Source organism: Aulostomus chinensis, chromosome 1, assembly GCF_037954235.1.
Source record: "Aulostomus chinensis isolate RoL2024-O1b breed Wild chromosome 1, RoL_Achi_v1.0, whole genome shotgun sequence".
Taxonomy (NCBI): Eukaryota; Metazoa; Chordata; class Actinopteri; order Syngnathiformes; family Aulostomidae; genus Aulostomus; species Aulostomus chinensis.
In genome coordinates, this window is record NC_141320.1 from 53,920,875 (window position 1) to 53,934,677 (window position 13,803).

Sequence of the window (13,803 nt, forward strand, 5' to 3'; positions counted from 1 at the left end):
TAACAGTTGCTACGAACCTCAAAATAATGTGACACTGATGTCAGAAGAATTGCTAATGATCTCAAAATGATGCAACAGTGATGTAGTAAGAATTGCTAATGAACTCAAAATGATGCTAACAGTAATGGAGTGAAACTTTCGAATAACCTCAAAGTGATGCTGACAGTCATGTAGTAAGTGTTGCTACGAACCTCAAAATAATGCGACAGTAATGTAGTAAAAGTTGCTACGAACCTCAAAATATTGCGACAGTGATGTCGGAAGAATTGCTAATGAACTCAAAATGATGCTAACAGTAATGTAGTGATAGTTGCTAATCAACTCAGTGATGCTTACAGAAATGTAGTAAGTGTTTCGAATAACCTCAAATTGATGCTGACAGTCATGTACTAAGAGTTGCTACGAACCTCAAAATAATGTGACAGTGATGTCAGAAGAATTGCTAATGATCTCAAAATGCTGCGACAGTGATGTAGTAAGAATTGCTAATGAACTCAAAATGATGCTAACAGTAATGCAGTGAAACTTTCAAATAATCTCAAAGTGATGCTGACAGTCTTGTACTAAGAGTTGCTACGAACCTCAAAATAATGCGACAGTGATGTCGGAAGAATTGCTAAAGATCTCAAAATGATGCGACAGTGAGTTCAGAAGAATTGGTAATGATCTCAAAATGATGCTAACAGTAATGGAGTGAACGTTTCGAATAACCTCAAAGTCATGCTGACAGTCATGTACTAAGAGTTGCTACGAATCTCAAAATAATGCGACAGTAATGTAGCAAAAGTTGCTACGAACCTCAAAATATTGCGACAGTGATGTCGGAAGAATTGCTATTGAACTCAAGATGATGCTAACAGTAATGGAGTGAAACTTTCGAATAACCTCAAAGTGATGCTGACAGTCATGTAGTAAGTGTTGCTACGAACCTCAAAATAATGCGACAGTAATGTAGTAAAAGTTGCTACGAACCTAAAAATATATTGCGACAGTGATGTCGGAAGAATTGCTAATGAACTCAAAATGATGCTTACAGTAATGTAGTAAGAGTTTCGAACAACCTCAAAGTGATGCTGACAGTAATGTAGTAAGAGTTGCTACGAACCTTTAAATAATGCAACGGTAATGTCGTCAAAGTTGCTACGAACATCAAAATAATGCGACAGTGATGTCAGAAGAATCGGTAATGATCTCAAACTGATGGGAGAGTGATGTCGTAAGAATTGCTAATGAACTCAAAATAATGCTAAAAGTAATGTAGTGATAGTTGGTAATAAACTCAGTGATGCTTACAGTAAGGTAGTAAGTGTTTCGAACAACCTCAAAGTGATGCTGACAGTCATGTAGTAGGAGTTCCTACGAACCTCAAAATAATGCGAAAGTGATGTCAGAAGAATTGCTAAAGATCTCAAAATGATGCGACAGTGATTTAGGAAGAATTGCTAATGAATTCAAAATGATGCTAACAGTAATGTAGTAAGTGTTTCGAACAACCTCAAAGTGATGGTGATAGTCATGTCGTAAGAGTTGCTACGAACCTCAAAATAATGCCACAGTGATGTCAGAAAAATTGCTAAAGATCTCAAAATGATGCAAATGTGATTTAGTAAGAATTGCTAATGAACTCAAAATGATGCTAACAGTAATGTAGTAAGTGTTTCGAACAACCTCAAAGTGATGCTGAAAGTCATGAAGTAAGAGTTGCTACGAACATCAAAATAATGCGACAGTGATGTCGGAAGAATTGCTAATGATCTCAAAATGATGCGACAGTGATGTAGTAAGAATTGCTAATGAACTCAAAATGGTGCTAACAGTAATGGAGTGAAAGTTTCGAATAAACTCAAAGTGATGCTGACGGTCATGTAGTAAGAGTTGCTACGAACCTCAAAATAATGCGACAGTGATGTCAGAAGAATTGCTAAAGATGTCAAAATGATGCGACAGTGATTTAGTAAGAATTGCTAATGAACTCAAAATGATGCTAACAGTAATGGAGTGAACGTTTCGAATAACCTCAAAGTGATGCTGACAGTTATGTAGTAAGAGTTGCTACGAACCTCAAAATAATGCGACATTGATGTCGGAAGAATTGCTAATGACCTCAAAATGATGTGACAGTGATGTCGCAAGAATTGCTAATGAACTCAAAATGATGCGAACAGAAATGGAGTGAACGTTTCGAATAACCTCAAAGTGATGCTGAAAGTCATGTACTAAGAGTTGCTACGAACCTCAAAATAATGCGACAGTAATGTATTAAAAGTTGCTAGGAACCTCAAAATATTGCGACAGTGATGTCGGAAGAATTGCTAATAAACTCAAAATGATGCTAAAAGTAATGTAGTGAGAGTTGCTACGAACCTTTAAATAATGCAAAAATAATGTAGTAAGAGTTGCTACGAACATCAAAATAATGCGAAAGTGATGTCGGAAGAATTGCTAATGATCTCAAAATGATGCGACACTGATGTAGTAAGAATTGCTAATGAACTTAAAATTATGCTAACAACAAAGGAGTGAAAGTTTCGAATAACCTCAAAGTGCTTCTGACAGTCATGTAGTAAGAGTTGCTACTAACCTCAATTTAATGCTACAGTGATGTGGTGAGAGTTGATCGTAATTTCAAAATCACGCTGAAGTGATGTAATGAGAGTTGCTACTTACCTAAGAAATGATGCTACAGTGATGTGGTGAGAGTTGCTACTAATCTCAAAATGATGCTACAGTAATGTCGTGAGAGTTGCGACTATCCTCAAAATGATGCGACAATGATGTAGTGAGAGTTGCTACGATCCTCAAAATGATTCTACAGTGATGTGATGACAGTTGCTACTAACCTAAGAAATTATGCTGACAGTGTTGTGGTGAGAGTTGATAGTAATTTCAAAATCATGCTAAAGCGATGTCATAAGAGTTGCTTCTAACCAAACAAATGATGCTACAGTGATGTGGTGAAAGTTGCTACGAACCTAAAACTGATACTTCCAGTCATGTCGTGAGAGTTGCTACAAACCTCAAAATGATGCTGCAGTGATGTCATGGGAGTTGCTACTAACCTAAGAAATGATGCTACAGTTATATACAAGAGTTGCTACAAATGTCAAAATGATGCAACAGTGATGTAGTGAGAGTTGATAGTAATTTCAAAATCACGCTAAAGTGATGTCGTGAGAGTTGCTACGATCCTCAAAATGATGGTACAGTGATGTAATGACAGTTGCTAGGAATCTCAAAATGATGCTCCAGTAATGTCGTGAGAGTTGCGACTATCCTCAAAATGATGCGACAGTGATGTAATGAGAGTTGCTACAAATGTCCAAATGATGCTTAAGTGATGTAATGAGAGTGGCTACCACCCTAAGAAATGATGCTACAGTGATGTGGTGAGAGTTGCTACGATCCTCAAAATGATGCTACAGTGATGTTATGACAGTTGCTACTAACCTAAGAAATTATACTGACAGTGTTGTGGTGAGAGTTGATAGTAATTTCAAAATAAAGTGAAAGTGGTGTAATGACAGTTGATACTTCCCTAAGAAATGATGCTACAATGATGTAGTGAGGTTTGCTACGAACCGCAAAATGATGCTACAGTGATGCAATGAGAGTTGCTACGAATCTCAAAATGATGCTAGAGTGATGTAATGAGATTTGCTACAAACCTAAGAAATGATGCTACAGTAATGTCGTGAGAGTTGCGACTATCCTCAAAATGATGCGACAATGATGTATTGAGAGTTGCTACGATCCTCAAAATGATGCTACAGTGATGTAGTGAGGTTTGCTACGAACCGCAAAATGATGCTACAGTGATGTAATGAGAGTTGCTACGAATCTCAAAATGATGCTAGAGTGATGTAACGAGATTTGCTACAAACCTAAGAAATGATGCTACAGTAATGTTGTGAGTTGCGACTATCCTCAAAATGATGCGACAATGATGTATTGAGAGTTGCTACGATCCTCAAAATGATGCTACAGTGATGTGGTGAGAGTTGCTACGATCCTCAAAATGATGCTACAGTGATGTTATGACAGTTGCTACTAACCTAAGAAATTATACTGACAGTGTTGTGGTGAGAGTTGATAATAATTTCAAAATCATGCTAAAGTGATGTCATGAGAGTTGCTTCTAACCGAAGAAATGATGCTACAGTGATATAGGCAGAGTTGGTACGATGCTCAAACTGATGCTTCCAGTCATGTAGTGAGAGTTGCTACAAACCTCAAAATGATGCTACAGTGATGTCATGGGAGATGCTACTAACCTAAGAAATGATGCTACAGTGATGTAGTGAGAGTTGCTACGAACCGCAAAATGATGCTACAGTGATGTAATGAGGGTTGCTATTTACCTAAGAAATGATGCTACGGTGATGTGGTAAGAGTTGCTACTAACCTAAGAAATGATGCGACAGTGATGTAGTGAGAGTTGCTACTAACCTAAGAAATGATGCGACAGTGATGTAGTGAGAGTTGCGACGAATCTCAAAATGATGGTACAGTGATGTAGTGAGAGTTGCTACGATGCTCAAAATGATGCTTACAGTAATGTTGTGAGAGTTGCTTAAAACCTCAAAATAATGCTACAGTCATGTCGTGAGAGTTGCGACTATCCTCAAAATGATGTTAAGTGATGTAATGAGAGTTGCGACAAACCTAAGAAGTGATGCTACAGTGATGTGGTGAGAGTTGATAGTAATTTCAAAATAATGCTAAAGTGGTGTAGTGAGAGTTGCTACGAACCGCAAAATGATGTTACAGTGATGAAATGAGAGTTGCTACTTACTTAAGAAATGATGCTACAGTGATGTGGTGAGAGTTGCTACTAATCTCAAAATGATGCTAGAGTGATGTAATGACAGTTGCTAGGAATCTCAAAATGATGCTCCAGTAATGTCGTGAGAGTTGATCGTAATTTCAAAATCATGCTAAAAGATGTAATGAGAGTTGCTACTTACCGAAGAAATGATGCTACAGTGATGTAATGAGAGTTGCTACTAACCTAAGAAATGATGCGACAGTGATGTAATGAGAGTTGCTACTAACCTAAGAAATGATGCGACAGTGATGTGGTGAGAGTTGCTAGGAATCTCAAAATGATGCAGGGTGACTTTGTGGAAAGTCTTGCACTCCCAACACATTCATTCTCACGAATGCAGTGACAGGTCAGAGCCAAGGGAGCCTCAATGTCCACAGATGTCCACATGGCAGCTGGACTTCCTTTTTCACTCCTTCCCGTTCCTCCTGGTACTTTTTGGCCACCGTTTGTTTGATGGTCTGAAAATGACACCCAGAGTAAATCAATACATTGAAATTAGAGATGAAATAAACTGGAGATATCAAGGACTGCTTTAGATCATTTCCACACAAACCTTTCTGGTTGGCAAACATATGAGGCTCAAGGACCTGAACCAGTTCCCTGAACCCTTCCCTCTCAACAGTGCTGAGGGGCTGGCAGTCCTTCAGGATGAAATTCAGCAGAGCCTCATCCAGCATCTGCTTCCTGGAAGCTGGATGGTTCAAGATGAAGGAGAGAAGAAATGAAGAAGAATTAATGATCAATGAAGCAACTGTGAGTCAGTTGGAGAGTGGCTGTATACCTGAGTTCATCCTGGTGGATCTGGGACTTCATTCTCATGCCTGGCCCCATCATGCCTCAGCACTGAAGAGGTGCTTTTGTTGAGATGAGACGCTTCTGTCCAACAAATGCGACATTCAACCTGCAGAAAAGAACATGAGTACTCAGCTAAAAGTTCCTTTCTTCATGGTGACTGGTGTTTCTTAGTCTTAGACCACCAGGTTTCCAATGAGGTGTATCGGATACGCTGTTGTGTGCCGCTGAAATCCGTCCAATTCCGGCGTTGTTTCCTCATGAAATGTGTTTGCCTTAAAGCTCATTAAAGTGTTGAACCACAATATCGTTCACCATAACTGAGTCAACTTCAAGATAACCTACTTCTACATTCCAGTCCCGGCTGCTCCTGTTCTGCTGCAGTCCAGAAAACAACAACCCGATACAATTGGCGCTCCTTCCCACAGCTCCGGCCCGGATCCGCATGGTTCCGCTGACTGACTGTGAGACGCGCTCCCTCCTGAGTGGCACAGCCCGATGGGGGTCCTTATCTGGCACGGGGGCGTAAAACAGGTGCGACTGGAAAGCCTGGTTTATTCTGCGTCGAGGGAACGCGTTGCTCTGCAATACACCGCCAAGCCGCTAGGAGGTGTGGCTTTGTCTTTGTATTGTTTACGGGGCTCTTGTCGGATTCCTTGGTTTTCTTCCGGTCACAGACAACAATTGTTGGCCATTTGTCAGTCTTTGTAGTGCCGCGAAGAGGCGTTGTAGAGGTGGTCGTACTTGAGCACCTCCTCGATAATCCTTTCTTCAGCTTGGTCCATTTTTTCTTGGAGCCTTCACCACAGAAACTTTGAAAATGGCGGTGTTGCTGTGCCGCGACTGAACCGGAAATAACGTTCTGAGCGGACCAATCACAGTACTCGACGATGACGTCACCTCGCGTTGACGCTATGCGTAAGCAGGATTTTTTGGAGGCGCGTTTCAGGCTACGGCGGAGGTATGAATACGACTCGACTCAGAAGCATAAATCAGGCTTAAATCAGGCTTTATAGTCCAACAGGTAGTTAGCATGTCAGGGATGAGACACCCTTTTCGTCCAACAGGAAGTTAGCATGTCAGGGATGAGACACCCTGATAGTCCAAAAGGAAGTTAGCATGTCAGGGATGAGACACGCTTATCGTCCAACAGGAAGTTAGCATGTCAGGGATGAGACACGCTTATCGTCCAACAGGAAGTTAACATGTCAGGGATGAGACACCCTGATCGTCCAACAGGAAGTTAGCATGTCAGGGATGAGACACGCTTATCGTCCAACAGGAAGTTAGCATTTCAGGGATGAGACACGCTTATCGTCCAACAGGAAGTTAGCATGTCAGGGATGAGACACCCTGATAGTCCAACAGGAAGTTAGCATCTCCATGGTTCCCTTGACCAGAAGCCAGTGGGATCGTTCCATTCTGACATCTTGATTGACATTTGTCCTTCTCTTAGCTAAATAGCTGGCAATCATTTGAAAAAAACCTTGATTTACTTTTTGTATTTTGATCTTCAGCTCATTTGCATACTTTTGTTAAAATTCTCCCCTTTTTGTCTTTTTTTTCTGCTGTTTTGAGCACAAAGTCCACCTGGTGCCTAAAGACCAGTTCAGCATGGACTACGTTGAACCTTCAGTCCGCTGCATCAGCACCCATGGATGGTTCCCCCCTGACAGGAGGATTCTGGTGAGGAACATTAGTGGGACAGCACTCTTGTAAGAACGGTTCTGATCCACCTTCCCTCCCCCTGTAGCTCCTCCTGTGTCCCCTCAGCGCTCTTGTTAGAACGGTTCTGATCCACCTTCCCTCCCCCTGTAGCTCCTCCTGTGTCCCCTCAGCGCTCTTGTTAGAACGGTTCTGATCCACCTTCCCTCCCCCTGTAGCTCCTCCTGTGTCCCCTCAGCGCTCTTGTTAGAACGGTTCTGATCCACCTTCCCTCCCCCTGTAGCTCCTCCTTTGTCCCCTCAGCGCTCTTGTTAGAACGGTTCTGATCCACCTTCCCTCCCCCTGTAGCTCCACCTGTGTCCCCTCAGCGCTCTTGTTAGAACGGTTCTGATCCACCTTCCCTCCCCCTGTAGCTCCTCCTGTGTCCCCTCAGCGCTCTTGTTAGAACGGTTCTGATCCACCTTCCTCCCTCTGTAGCTCCTCCTGTGTCCTCTCAGCGCTCTTGTTAGAACGGTTCTGATCCACCTTCCCTCCCCCTGTAGCTCCACCTGTGTCCCCTCAGCGCTCTTGTTAGAACGGTTCTGATCCACCTTCCCTCCCCCTGTAGCTCCTCCTGTGTCCCCTCAGCGCTCTTGTTAGAACGGTTCTGATCCACCTTCCCTCCCCCTGTAGCTCCTCCTGTGTCCCCTCATGTTTCCAAACTCCCTCCCACTGGCTGGTGCTGAAGGAGGGCCAGAGCTCCTCCTACAGGAGCCCATCCTGGCCTCCCCCGCTGCAGCTCCTCCACTGACCTCCCACCAGAGAGATGAACCCCCTGGTTCAGAGGTGACAGACCACCTCTGGGAGCAGACAACAGAGACCACATCAGGCTGGACTCCGTGCAGGTACGGAGGCTGACGGCTGCTGAGTGAGTGAGTTTACGACGCTCCCACCACTGCTGCTGGATTGATTTAACACATCTGGAATATTTAGATTTATTCTGGGTCAACATCTGCATCTGTTGAAGTCCTCAGTCTCCATGCAGGTGGTGTTGTTCCAGATAAAAGGTCTCAATAACAGCATCACTCCAGGTGAAACCATTCCAAAGAAGGCTAAGTGGAGCTGGCATATCAGCCCCCAATGGAAGCCTGCTGCTGCTGCCAAGCTCTCCATGTCATCATGGAAAAGTTGATTGTTCAACTCAATGTTTTTCCCATTGGGAGGAGATTTGTTGTTCCACCATGAAGTCTTTTCTGGTGATGAGTTTGTGTGTTGTAGTAGCATGAAGATATCTTGTTATCATGATCAACTCCTCTGGCCTGGTGGAAGAACGCTGCTGTGTTTGGATTCAGACGAGTCAAATCTGAACCAGGGACTTGTAGTTTTATCCTCGGTCTCCGGACTCATAAAATGGAGACCGGCCCAGTTTGACACTTTTGAACTCCTCCATGATGTTCAAATCTCATGACTGAGATTCGTGATTGGAAACATCGGCGGTTCAGGAAAGAAAACATGTACCATTGAACATCGCTCTCATCCTTCTACTCAGAACGCTGCGGTGGACTCCACCGTGTCCAGGCTTTGGGCAGATACGTCTTCATCCTCCACCACCACCAGCCGCTCCACCCCACCCACCCTGTGCAGGTCTACATTACCAGGGTCGGATCTGGCAGGGTGGAGGATCTTTGATTCATCTTAGCTTTCCTGCTCCGGCTGTTTGAGAAACATTCAAATGGAGATGGTTGTTTGTGTCTTTCAGGCCACGCCAACGCCTCCTTCTGTCCCCACGCTTACGGCTGCCGAAACGTGCCGGTGTCTGAAAACCAGATCATTGTGGATGTGCCGGACCACCAGGTCCTCCTCACCTGCAGGTTCCTGCAGGCAGAGCCCTGTGGTGGTAGGTTTCCTGCTCCTCTGCTGGACTGATACCCTCTCCCTTTCCCCACACGTATCTGCTGTTTCTACTCTGTGCCTCCTTCTCCTCTGTCAGGCCTGGACTTCTTCCTTCTGTCTCTCCAGGATCACGTCCTGGTGGTGCCTGAGAGCAGCTCCAGCTCCAGCTCCCTGAACCAAGAACCACTGGAGAAATCTGACCACTTCATTAGCAACTGTGGCCTCAACAGCTTTCATGTCAAGTCGGTGTCTCTCAGCCTGAGTTGGTCCCTGTTCAGTATCCCTGAATGTTCTAGAGGAACTAAACTGGGCCTGACTGGGACGCTTCTGTCTGCTCAGATTTGGGTTGTGAATGCATTCAGATGTCATTTACAAGCATTGGAACTAAAGACCTGAGCCTCAAGAATATTTAGTTCTTGATTTACTTTCTCTTGCAGGGTTTCACTTTGTGCAAATTTTCTTTTTAAGATCTTTGTTTTTTGTTGTCCTTCCATTTAGCGAGTTTGGCTAATAACCTTTTCCCCACTTAACTAATTTTCCTAAAATGTCTCGCTAACGTTTCCTTTTTCTCTGTCGTCCCTCCTGTCCTTGGTCTCCATTCTGTCTCAGCTCAGCTGTGTCTCTTGGGCTCTCTTCAACAACGGCGCCCTGCCTTGTGCCTGCCATGAGGTTGGAGCTGAGAGTGACACCTGCGAGCCATTTGGTGGTCGGTGCCGCTGCAGGCCCCACGTGATTGGCCGAGACTGCTCCATGTGTGCCGCGGGCTGCTGGGGATTCCCCACTGCAGACGTGAGTGTCAGATTGGATGAATGATGAGTAATAAGGGCTTTTAATGATGAGTGAGAGGACGGACAAAACCAACCTGTCCAACCATCAGAGGACAGTTTGTTGTTCTCGTTTCAGCTCTTTCCACATTACCGCCAGCATCACTTTGAGATTATTAGCAACTATCACTACATTACTATTAGCATCATTTTGGGATCATTAGCAATTCTTACGAAATAACTATCGCATTATTTTTAGGTTCGTAGCAACTCATCCTACATGACTGTCAGCATCACTTTGAGGTTGTTCGAAACACTTACTACATTACTGTCAGCATCACTGAGTTCATTAGCAACTATCACTACATTACTGTTAGCATAATTTTGAGTTTATTAGCAATTCTTCCTACATCACTGTAGCATTATTTTGAGGTTTTTAGTAGCTCTTACTAAATTACTGTCATCATTTTGAGGTTATTAGCAGCTCTTACTAGATTACTGTTAGCATCATTTTGAGGTTATTCGAAAATGTCACTCCGTTACTGTTAGCATCATTTTGAGTTCATTCGCAATTCTTACGCCAGCACTGTCACATCATTTTGAGATCAATAGCAATTCTTCCAACATCACTGTTGCATTATTTTGAGGTTATTAGCAACTCTTACTAAATGACTCTCAGCATCATTTTTAGGTTACTCGCAACTTTCACTACATTACTGTTAGCATCATTTTGAGTTCATTAGCAATTCTTACTACATCACTGTCGCATCATTTTGAGATCATTAGCAATTCTTCTGACATCACTGTCAAATTATTTTGAGGTTCGTAGCAACTCTTACTACATTATTGTTGCATTATTTAAAGGTTCGTAGCAACTCTTACTACATTACTGTCAGCATCACTTTGAGTTTATTAGCAACTTTCACTACATTACTGTTAGCATCATTTTGAGTTAATTAGCATTTCTTATGACATCACTGTAGCATGAAATTGACTTCATTAGCAACTCTTACTACATGACTGTCAGCATCACTTTGAAGTTGTTCGAAACACTTACTACATTACTGTTGCATTATTTAAAGGTTCGTAGCAACTCTTACTACATTACTGTCATCATCATTTTGAGTTTATTAGCAACTATCACTACATTACTGTTAGCATCATTTTGAGGTGAGAAGGAACTTTTACTACATGACTGACAGCATCACTTTTAGGTTGTTCGAAACACTTACTACATTTCTGTAAGTATCACTGAGTTAATTAGCAACTATCACTACATTACTGTTAGCATCATTTTGAGATCATTAGCAATTCTTCCGACATCACTGTCGCATTATTTTGAGATTCGAAGCAACTGTTACTACATGACTGTCAGCATCACTTTGAGGTTGTTCGAAACTCTTACTACATTTCTTTAAGCATCACTGAGTTTCTTAGCAACTATCGCTACATTACTGTTAGCATCATCTTGAGTTCATTTGCAATTCTTCCGACATCACTGTCGCAATATTTTGAGGTTCGTAGCAACTTAAATACATGACTGTCGCATTATTTTAAGGTTCGTAGCAACTCTTACTACATTATTGTTGCATTATTTTAAGGTTCGTAGCAACTCTGACTACATGACTGTCATCATCACTTTGAGTTTATTAGCAACTATCACTACATTACTGTTAGCATCATTTTGAGGTTAGAAGCAACTTTTACTACATGACTGACAGCATCACTTTTAGGTTGTTCGAAACACTTACTACATTACTGTAAGTATCACTGAGTTAATTAGCAACTATCACTACATTAGTGTTAGCATCATTTTGAGTTCATTAGCAATTCTTCCAACATCACTGTCGCAATATTTTGAGGTTCGTAGCAACACTTACTATATCACTGTCAGCATCACTGAGTTGATATGCAACTATCACTACATTACTGTTAGCATCATATTGAGGTTCGTAGCAACTCTTAGTACAAGACTGTCAGCATCACTTTGAGGTTGTTCGAAACACTTACTACATCACTGTCAGCATCACTGAGTTGATATGCAACTATCACTACATTACTGTTAGCATCATTTTGAGTTCATCAGCAATTCTTCCGACATCACTGTCGCATCATTTTGAGATCATTAGCAATTCTTCTGACATCACTGCCACATCATTTTGAGGTTCGTAGCAACTCTTACTACATTATTGTTGCATTATTTTAAGGTTAGTAGCAACTCTTACTACATGACTGTCAGCATCACTTTGAGGTTATTAGCAACTATCACTACATTACTGTTAGCATCATTTTGAGTTCATGAGCAATTCTCACGACATCACTGTAGCATTGAATTGAGTTCATTAGCAACTCTTACTAAATGACTGTCAGCATCACTTTGAGGTTGTTCGAAACACTTACTACATCACTGTCAGCATCACTTTGAGGTTATTCGAAAGTTTCACTCCATTACTGTTAGCATCATTTTGAGTTCATTAGCAATTCTTACTACATCACTGTCGCATCATTTTGAGATCATTAGCAATTCTTCCGACATCACTGTCGCATTATTTTTAGGTTCGTGGCAACTCTTAGTACAAGACTGTCAGCATCACTTTGAGGTTAGTCGAAACGTTCACTCCATTACTGTTCGCATCATTTTGAGTTCATGAGCAATTCTTTCTAAATCACTGTCGCATCATTTTGAGATCTTTAGCAATTCTCCCGACATCACTGTCGCATTATTTTGAGGTTCGTCGCAACTCTTACTACATGACTGTCACCATCACTTTGAGGTTATTCGAAACACTTACTACATTACTGTAAGCATCACTGACTTGATTAGCATCTATCACTACATTACTGTTAGCATCATTTTGAGTTCATTAGCAATTCTTCCGACATCACTGTCGCAATATTTTGAGGTTCGTAGCAACTCTTACTCCATGACTGTCAGCATCACTTTGAGGTTCTTCGAAACACTTACTACATTACTGTAAGCATTACTGACTTGATTAGCAACTATCACTACATTACTGTTAGCATCATTTTAAGTTCATTAGCAATTCTTCCGACATCACTGTCGCAATATTTTGAGGTTCTTAGCAACTTTTACTACATTACTGTCGCATTATATTGAGGTTCGTAGCAACTCTTACTACATGACTGTCAGCATCACTTTGAGGTTATTCGTAACACTTACTACATTACTGTAAGCATTACTGACTTGATTAGCAACTATCACTACATTACTGTTAGCATCATTTTAAGTTCATTAGCAATTCTTCCGACATCACTGTCGCATCATTTTGAGGTTCGTAGCAACTCTTATTACATTATTGTTGCATTATTTTAAGGTTCGTAGCAATTCTTACTACATGACTGTCAGCATCACTTTGAGTTTATTAGCAACTATCACTACATTACTGTTAGCATCATTTTGAGTTTATGAGCAATTCTCACGACATCACTGTAGCATTGAATTGAGTTCATTAGCAACTCTTACTAAATGACTGTCAGCATCACTGTGAGGTTGTTCGAAAGTTTCACTCCATTACTGTTAGCATCATCTTGAGTTCATTAGCAATTCTTCCGACATCACTGTAGCAATATTTTGAGGTTCGTAGCAACTCTTAGTACATGACTGTCAGCATCACTTTGAGGTTATTCGAAACATTCACTCCATTACTGTTATCATCATTTTGAGTTCATTAGCAATTCTTACTACATCACTGTCGCATCATTTTGAGATCTTTAGCAATTCTTCTGACATTACTGTCACATTATTTTGAGGTTCGTAGCAACTCTTACTACATGACTGTCAGTATCACTTTGAGGTTATTCGAAACACTTACTACATCACTGTAAGCATCACTGAGTTGATTAGCAACTATCACTACATTACTG

The 13,803-nt window shown here is 41.6% G+C and overlaps 1 long non-coding RNA gene across 1 annotated transcript; it reads left to right on the forward strand.

The window, feature by feature from the left end:
• The first annotated feature begins 8,077 nt into the window (after window positions 1-8,077).
• On the forward strand, window positions 8,078-9,376 carry LOC147272242 (uncharacterized). Its single transcript, XR_015115853.1, has 3 exons — window positions 8,078-8,166; window positions 9,021-9,158; window positions 9,281-9,376. It is a non-coding gene; the product is annotated as an uncharacterized LOC147272242 (long non-coding RNA).
• The last annotated feature ends 4,427 nt before the right edge of the window (window positions 9,377-13,803 follow it).